Below are 8,885 nucleotides of genomic sequence, written 5' to 3'. Positions count from 1 at the left end.
CAGTACAACAAAATCTTCTTCAAGACCTCGATACATCACTTACTATAACAGGACAATTAAAATCCTGTTATGAGATGTGATGTATCGAGGTCTTGAAGAAAATGTTGTTATATCGTGACAAGCTTTGATGCATCTGTTGGTTTGTGAAAAAACATAAAAATAAAAAAATGGTTTGAGGATAATGCACTAGGCTGGTGCGCCCTGTTTTATTTTGTTTTCAGTATCCAGAGTTCCCCAGTCTTGAGAGAGCAGCAAGGTGTGGCATGTCCATAAAAGCCAGGATGTGAATATAGGCAACTGGTACCAGGAGGTTGTGTACTTGTTTGACAGTTTGGAACCAAATCTTTCCACAACAGTGATGATGTCAAATGTGTTTTGCCTGTATTGTTTGTGCCTTTGTTTGTGCTCTCTGAAATTTTAAGAAAGGGACATAGTAAAGCAAGTATTTTTCCAGAAAGGAGAATTGTATAAATTTGTAAAAACATTGGCCAAAATCCATGCAATGTTTATAGTTTATACGGAGGTTTTTGTTTTTTAAAATCAACTATTTTAGTAGACAATACAAGAGCCATAATAAGCTTTTGATCAGGAACTATAGCAGGTATAACAAGACAGAACACTGTTGACAGTACAGAACAGGGTACTAGCACTTCTTCCAGGGTTTAACAGTGTTACAACTGAGAAAATCCAGCAGGTGATGGCTGATAACATCATTTTAAGAATTGAGTTAGAGAAAACAAAAGGATCCGACTCTTGGATGGTCCACCCCAGCCATAGCTCAGGAGTAGCAAGGACCAGGCAGTGATGAGAAGGCATACAGAAGACATCTAGTAATAAAGGAGGAAGGTAGAGAATGATGAAAAGGAGAGGGGAGAAAATAAGGGGGAGTGGTTCCAGGATCTACCTTGGCAGCAGTCCCAAGAGCTCAATCCAATGACAAAGGAATGTATTTGACTAAGGATCCAAAAGAGCGGTATTGAAATCCAGGGGTAAGTACTTGTTAACCCAGGGTTGTCAAATTTTGGTGTACCTGCATAACTTATCCTGAAGTGTTGCCTCAGGCTTTACACTTATCATCATCTGAGTGACTCCATTTCACGCAAAGGGGCTGGCATCTTCCAGGCTGTGACAAATGTCTACTTCACAGTGGTTGTAATGGAAATGAGAAGGCGTCAGTTTCTGGCCAGCCCCAAAGGTGAGAAATTTAGTAGAGCTGTCTGTGGATCAGGTGGGATGTACTTATTAAACAGCGATGACAGTATAGTAACAATTTTCACCCAACAGGACTGCACTAGAGAACAAGTCCACCATATGTGCAAGTATATGCCATGCTCCTGACACCCCTGTAAACAGTCAGATGGGTAGCCCAGGACACACTTTGGTGGATTTTTTTTTAACAAAAGTGGAGTTGCATTTATATAGCAAGGTTCCAAACAGTTAACTTTGGAGGATTTGCTTGCTAGGAAAAGGCTTGGCTTGCTCATTTAAAACTAGAACTCATTAAATATGAACGTAGAAAGCCTTTTGTTTATCTTGTAACTTGCAAGAGACGTGACGTGCTGTAGGAAACCTAATATATCAGTAACCTAGTAATGATATTGCATAAGCAAAGTTGCTAACACTGTAGAGCACAATATCTTGGCATTGCTTTTCCAACTCATGAGCATTGCACAAGTACTGTAATTATTTGTTTAGTATTTTCTTTGTTGTTGAACACTTATAGTACGAAGACTATTTGCTGTAAAAAAGGACTGTAATGCATCATGGATACATTGCAGTAGCAAATGCCTTGGGGACCTATTAAACTTGATTAAAGGGGTAAGTGGTGTTGCGCTCCTAAAATTGTTATTTGAAATTCATAACATAATTGTCATATATCCGAGTGACAATAAATACAAAATAAGATATATAATGTCCAGTTACGTCTTTTGCAATAAAGTGCTATTGTGCAAAATCAAAACAGATCTAATCCACAATGTGCAAAATTAATGGTAAATAAATAAATAAATAAAAACAGACATAATCAGCAATCCAACTGAGTGTAAATAAATATATGTGCAAATAAGAAAAATATATAAATGCTAATCGGTGCAAAAATTAATGTGCAAATAAATAGAGAAAATGTGCAAATATGCAGAATAAAATGCCAAAAGAAAGGCATAAATAAAAAAAGTCCAAAGTGAGATATGGAGCTCTTCAGTGTCCACTGTGCAAAATAGTGCAAGTGTAGCAGTGTTTTACAGGAACACTGAGTGATAATACAATAAAATCCAATGTCAGTGTGACTTTTAAGTGCAGCAAGTGTCTTCAGTGTCACTGACACTCGTGGCTGTGCTAAATTATTACCTTACTGCTGTAAGGTAAACAGCATGTAGAGGAGGTAGGGGGAGTTTTAATCCCTTCAGATTGTAGTATTCCTGCGCATCCCTACTATGTCTGAAGCAGAGCCAGAGGGGATCCTTTCTTTTCCTTCCGCTGAATAGGTGTCTATGATCACTCACATGTTCAATGTATCAGGGTATAAGAGGGGGGATAAAGAGCCTACCATGGTGTAGAATATTTTCAACAAAGGTGAAGTTTATTAATGAAATAATTGAGAACTCACATTTCCACGTGTAGATCACGCAATGTAAAAACGAGCGCTGAGCTCGTACCTGACCGTCTCTAGCGGTGTCTGTCTGCCTCAAGGTATCCTACGCTTTACGTCACAACACACGTGACTTCGACTTGTGTGAATGATTCATACTTTGAATGGTCTAAGGTTTTTTTTGTGGATTACCCCAAGGTTTAGTTGTAGGACCCTTCATTTTTAACCTATTTATAAATGGTATAGAATTTGGTATTAAAAGTAGAATTTCTGTGCTGGCAAATGCCACCAAACTGTGTAGTGGAATATCATATTTACAGAATGTCTCCAACTTACAAGCAGACCCAAGTACCCTTTACGTCTGAAAAAAATGTAACCCCCTCATATGGAAAGGTTTCTTCACAGTAAGTTATAAAATAGACTCCCTCATAAACTAGTTTAGACCAGATCAGTAGATTGTTTTTAAAAAGAGCTGGATGCATTTCAAAATGCACAAAAAATAGCTAGATATTTTATGGGTAGTAAGAACATTTATGGGTAATAACACCAGAGAATGTTGATAAAGGGAACACCTGACTGCCTTCTGGGGCCCTGGTGTCCAACCTGCAGCCCTTGGGAACCCTTCACATATGCATGCTAAAATGTAATAGCAGTAATCTCTATCAGTCCCATGTAATGGATCTCCAATCTATGGCTCTAAGGCATGTCCCCATTTTTTAACAACTATTATAACATATTCACAATCTCTAACAAGCCCTATAGCAGGTTAGCATTCTCTACCCATCTCCTGTTGCATGTCTGCAGTCTTTGACAGCTTTCTGTAGCTTAACATGAATGAAAAATAATTGTGGTCCTTTGGGGATGTCAGGTGCACCACCGGCTCTCACCGTTGTCAGTCTGCAGTCATGACCGGGAAGACGACCCTGCAGTAGAACGATCTGAAAGCAAGGCGCGCTCGTGGAGAGCAGTGTGGATGGGATGATGTCGATGGTGGTGGGGAGAACAGTCTATTTATCGGCGTATAACATGTACTTTTTTCCCCTTAAAATCAGGGGAAAATCGTGGGTATACGCTGGTCCCACTGATCCCCCGCCGATCTCCGCTGACTGTGAGCAGAGCGGCGCGATGGGCACGATATACACATAGCCAAGTGTACTCAGCTCTTCTCGGCTCCCCTCACAGTCACAGTCATGCCCACAGTCACGTTGGACCTGCGTTATGTCCACCATAGGGCGGGACTGGGCATGACTGTGAGCGGAGCCAAGAAGAGCTGAGTACACTCGGCTATGTGTATCTCGGTTCCACCCAGTCCCTGCGATTTTAAATTTTAAATTCAGCCAAGCGATAGCTGCACTGGGGACAAGGCTGCACTGGGGACAAGGCAGCACTGGGACAAGGCTGCCCTGGGGACAAGGCTGCACTGAGACAAGGCTGCACTGAGACAAGGCTGCACTGGCAAGGCTGCACTGGGACAAGGCTGCACTGGCAAGGCTGCAATGGACACTGATAAGGCTGCATTGATGGGCATTTAAATGTAAGTTTTTTTTTTTCTTAAACTGCCCTCCTAAAAGTTTTTTCCCTTAAAATTCCCTCCTAAACTTGGGGTGCACGTTGTACGCTGGTGCGTGTTATACGCCGATAAATGTGGTAGTTAGACGTGCCTGTTTTAATCATGAACAATGTGAGTTGCTAAATGTTGTACCATCATTAAAAGTAACCATATTGCTACACTTAGAGGCGCCTCTTTTATACTCAGTTGTGACATAACATGACACGTATATCAAGACATTGCTTGTATATCAAGTCAAAATGTATTTAAAACTTTTTTTTGTCTTGCAAAACACTCTCAAACCAAGGTTTTACTGTATAGAGATGTAAAGTTATATGTAAGTGATGGCAAATGTGCATATAGTGCACGCCATATGTGTTTCAAAGTGCATAGCTGCACACCTGTAAAAGCTAGAAGATCTTTCCCGGAACAGGCACCATAAGATGGCAGCTGTTACCTGTATAAGTCAAAATATCCTTTTGTCTGTTCTTCTCTCATTGACAATGGTTACAAACTAGTTTACCTTAACAACCAAACTGCCAATTGTCAACAGTACCCATTGTTACCAAGGCATTCGTTTGAGAAACATCCTCAGACAAACCTGATCTCTGCAGTCAAACTAGTCTGATTGTTATTCTATCACAGTCTTATAGAAAAAAACTTATATTTTATATCAAATGCAACACATTCCGCCCTTGATTTTTCTCTCAGACTACAAACAGAAAATCTCTCATTCTACACATTAATTTTCTTTGAATGCAACCCCCTCCCCTATTTATGTCACTGAGAAGATGTTTCAGTCTTTGGCTAAAAGTTGGTTAGAAAGTCCATTCTAAAGTTCTTTAGAAACAAGTGTAGGCTTGTAATACATCAGGAACCTTACATAAATTCTGAACTCAGGGACGTGTGGTGACAACAGGGAGAGAAGAGAGGCGAGCAGAGCGGAGAGGAGAGCCTGAGAGAGGAGAGCCATGTTCAAGAACACCTTCCAGTCCGGCTTCCTGTCCATCCTGTACAGTATAGGGAGAAAACCTCTAAAGATATGGGACAAGAAGGTACGGAATGGCCACATAAAGAGGATTACAGACAATGACATCCAGTCCCTGGTCCTGGAGGTGGAGGGAACAAACGTCAGTACTACGTACATTACGTGTCCGGCTGACCCCAAGAAGACACTCGGGATCAAACTCCCCTTCCTGGTCATGATAATCAAAAATTTGAAAAAATATTTTACATTCGAGGTGCAGGTTTTGGATGATAAGAACGTGCGGAGAAGGTTCCGGGCGAGTAATTATCAGAGCACAACGCGGGTGAAGCCATTCATCTGTACGATGCCAATGAGACTGGATGACGGCTGGAACCAAATCCAATTCAACCTCTCCGACTTCACCCGCCGGGCGTACGGCACCAATTATATCAAGACCCTGCGTGTACAGATACATGCCAATTGCCGGATTAGAAGAGTCTACTTCTCCGATCGCCTGTATTCTGAGGACGAGCTCCCAGCAGAGTTCAAACTTTACCTCCCGGTACAGACCAAGAACAAGCAATGATCGCTCCGGCAGCCTCTTCCTGGGATAGTTTTATACGGTGAAGTTACCTCTCTGCAGCTACTGTTATGTTAAGTTATGAAGAATTCTGGCCGCAGTCACTGACAGGTCCTCTTTGTTTTTGTAATAAATATTCTCTTGCCTCTGAAAAAAAAAAAAAAAAATTCTGAATTTTGCACTCCAACCATGGAATTTGTGCTCCAGCCCTTACCATGATCTCATATGGTGTGCTTTTGGCTATTGGCCTATAAGTTAACAACATGACTGCCTGTGTGAGGACCCGATCCCATCCCCTTAGTGTATGTGTGGGTTTATCGCGTATCTGATATTTCAATAGCCAATTGTATTTTTCAATCAAAGCAGCTGACTGTGGATGATATGGGATGTGGCACAACCAGTACACTGCAAAATCTTTGGCCCATTGCTGTACTGTTGATCCAGTGAAGTGTGAGTCATTATCTCTTTGGACTTGTTTGGGACAACCATAAACAATGACAAGTTTATGGAGCAGTTGAAGCTTTGCGGCTTCATCTGCGCATTTTCAAGGATGAACAAGCATAAGTCCTGAATAGATGTCCACTGCAGTACAGCAATATCTCAGTCCATTGTTTCCCTCGGGGCAGGGGACCAATGAAGTCAATCTGCCAAATCTCTGCAGGCCTCTCTCCCCTCCTAATCGACCCAGTGGAGTACTTATGCAATGGCCATTGTCACACTTCCCCACACACTGTACAGTTCCCTATTACTGTCTTTATCATTTCCATGGATATAGGCAATCTGTCCAGATTATAAAGGGGTGGGTCCTGCGCAAATCGTGCCACTCAAATAAAATACACAAATTCAAAATAATATAAATATGTGCATACATACAATGCTGTGAAAAAAAATATAGTCCAAAAAACAGCACGCATAAAAATATATAAAAAATATATAAAAAAATGGAAAAAAGGTTTAATGATAGAACAATAATAAAATGTCCGCTACTCAAGGCTCCCAGAACTCTCACCTTTAAACGAAGTGAATAAGCAAATCAAACAAACTCCAGGATTCTCTTATTTCATTCATAAATAATAAATAATAGCCATCAGGAAATCCAAAGGAGGGATGCAATGATACAATTCCGCCACTAGAGGGCCAGTCCCAGCTTCCAGAATAGGTGAAATGGATCTTCACTTCTATTTCACAGTGTATGGCTCAAAATAAGAGAGAGGAGGGGGAGAGAGAGAAACAGGAGACTTCCATAGTGTAGTAGTTTAAAAAACGGCAGGTAGATTTATTAAAAAGCAGTAAAGACTCTCACATTTTAATTGCAAAAACAAGCACAATCAGGAAGAGGGTATAATGACAACTTCCTCCCGCCTTACTCTACTTCCGGTTCGTCCTCTGGCCAATCCCTACGCGTTACGTCATGTGACTTCTTCATGGGTCCCCATGAAGAAGTCACATGACGTAACGCGTAGGGATTGGCCAGAGGACGAACCGGAAGTAGAGTAAGGCGGGAGGAAGTTGTCATTATACCCTCTTCCTGATTGTGCTTGTTTTTGCAATTAAAATGTGAGAGTCTTTACTGCTTTTTAATAAATCTACCTACCGTTTTTTAAACTACTACACTATGGAAGTCTCCTGTTTCTCTCTCTCCCCCTCCTCTCTCTTATTTTGAGCCATACACTGTGAAATAGAAGTGAAGATCCATTTCACCTATTCTGGAAGCTGGAACTGGCCCTCTAGTGGCGGAATTGTATCATTGCATCCCTCCTTTGGATTTCCTGATGGCTATTATTTATTATTTATGAATGAAATAAGAGAATCCTGGAGTTTGTTTGATTTGCTCATTCACTTCGTTTAAAGGTGAGAGTTCTGGGAGCCTTGAGTAGCGGACATTTTATTATTGTTCTATCATTAAACCTTTTTTCCATTTTTTTATATATTTTTTATATATTTTTATGCGTGCTGTTTTTTGGACTATATTTTTTTTCACAGCATTGTATGTATGCACATATTTATATTATTTTGAATTTGTGTATTTTATTTGAGTGGCACGATTTGCGCAGGACCCACCCCTTTATATTCATTATTTGATAGTTTGTGCTCACTATTTTGTCCTGCTGCATTTTTTAGTTAGCATTTGCACTTTATATCACTCAGGCTCTTTTTTACAGCATCTGTGTTTCATTATATCTGATTTTGGATTTTGTTCCACTTTAGTCACTTATTACCACTTAGCGGCGCGAAGGCTGACCACTTTTATTAATCTGTCCAGATTGCTTGTGGACCCAGTTGGCCAAGTTCATCAAGACAGGATCAATTGGCACAACTGCATTCACTTTGGCGATTTCATCTGCAACTCTGTTATAGTTCTCAAAGGGCACATGTGCATCAACATGTCTCACTTTTATGATGCGGGAGTATGCTTCCTTCTAGATGTAGTCCCAGACTTCCTTGCCTCCCCACACCACCTTTCCATATACCATCAATTCATTGGACTTCCACTTGGGCATCCAAGTTGTCAGTTCTTTAAAGTGGTGTTGCCACCAAAAAATAAAAAAGTGTTTAAAATTCTTTAAAAATAAATAAATAAATAATTGAAAAAAAAAATGTTTTACTCACCTCTAAATACCTGTTGCTAGGGAGTCCCTCGTAGTCTGCCTTCTTCCTTGCCCAGGCTGGTGACATCACTTCCCCTTGCGCCACACAGTCATCTGGGACCTGTCACGTGTCCCAGATGACTGTGCGGCGTAACAAGACGCCCTACGCCGCTCAGCATGTGCAGTGGGTGCCCGGCTGTGAAGCCACAGCCGGGTGCCCACAGTACGAATGACGGCGCCGCAAGCGGAGCAGGGAACAAGGGGGGGGCTTCGTTCCCCTGCATCGCTGGACCCTGGGACAGGTAAGTATCCGATTATTAAAAGTTAGAAGCTGCAGTATTTGTAGCTGCTGACTTTTAATTTTATTTTTTTAGGGGCACCCCACTTTAAAGACTGTCCAGCTGTCAATATAGATAGTGACATGGGAAGAAGGATCCTCCTGAAGAGTCATCACAACAGTTTTCAACTCTGCATACTGACTGGACCCTCCAATTCCAGTCTCCTGCAGGACTGTGTCTATACTTGGGTTGTAGGCTGCTGCTGTCCATTTATGCCAAGAGGAGGTGACTATGGCTGAACCATCAGTGAATCATGCACCTTCATGTTTTCTGACA

General features: G+C 41.3%; 1 pseudogene; it reads left to right on the top strand.

Moving 5' to 3' along the window:
- Positions 1-5,040: 5,040 nt before the first annotated feature.
- LOC143974034 (cilia- and flagella-associated protein 20 pseudogene) lies at positions 5,041-5,730 on the top strand (annotated as a pseudogene).
- The last annotated feature ends 3,155 nt before the right edge of the window (positions 5,731-8,885 follow it).

Source organism: Lithobates pipiens, unplaced genomic scaffold, assembly GCF_037356315.1.
Source record: "Lithobates pipiens isolate NorthernLeopardFrog02 unplaced genomic scaffold, aLitPip1_a1.2 Scaffold_13, whole genome shotgun sequence".
Taxonomy (NCBI): domain Eukaryota; kingdom Metazoa; phylum Chordata; class Amphibia; order Anura; family Ranidae; genus Lithobates; species Lithobates pipiens.
Note: the sequence above shows the minus strand (reverse complement) of the source record. Positions and strands in the feature narration are given on the sequence as shown.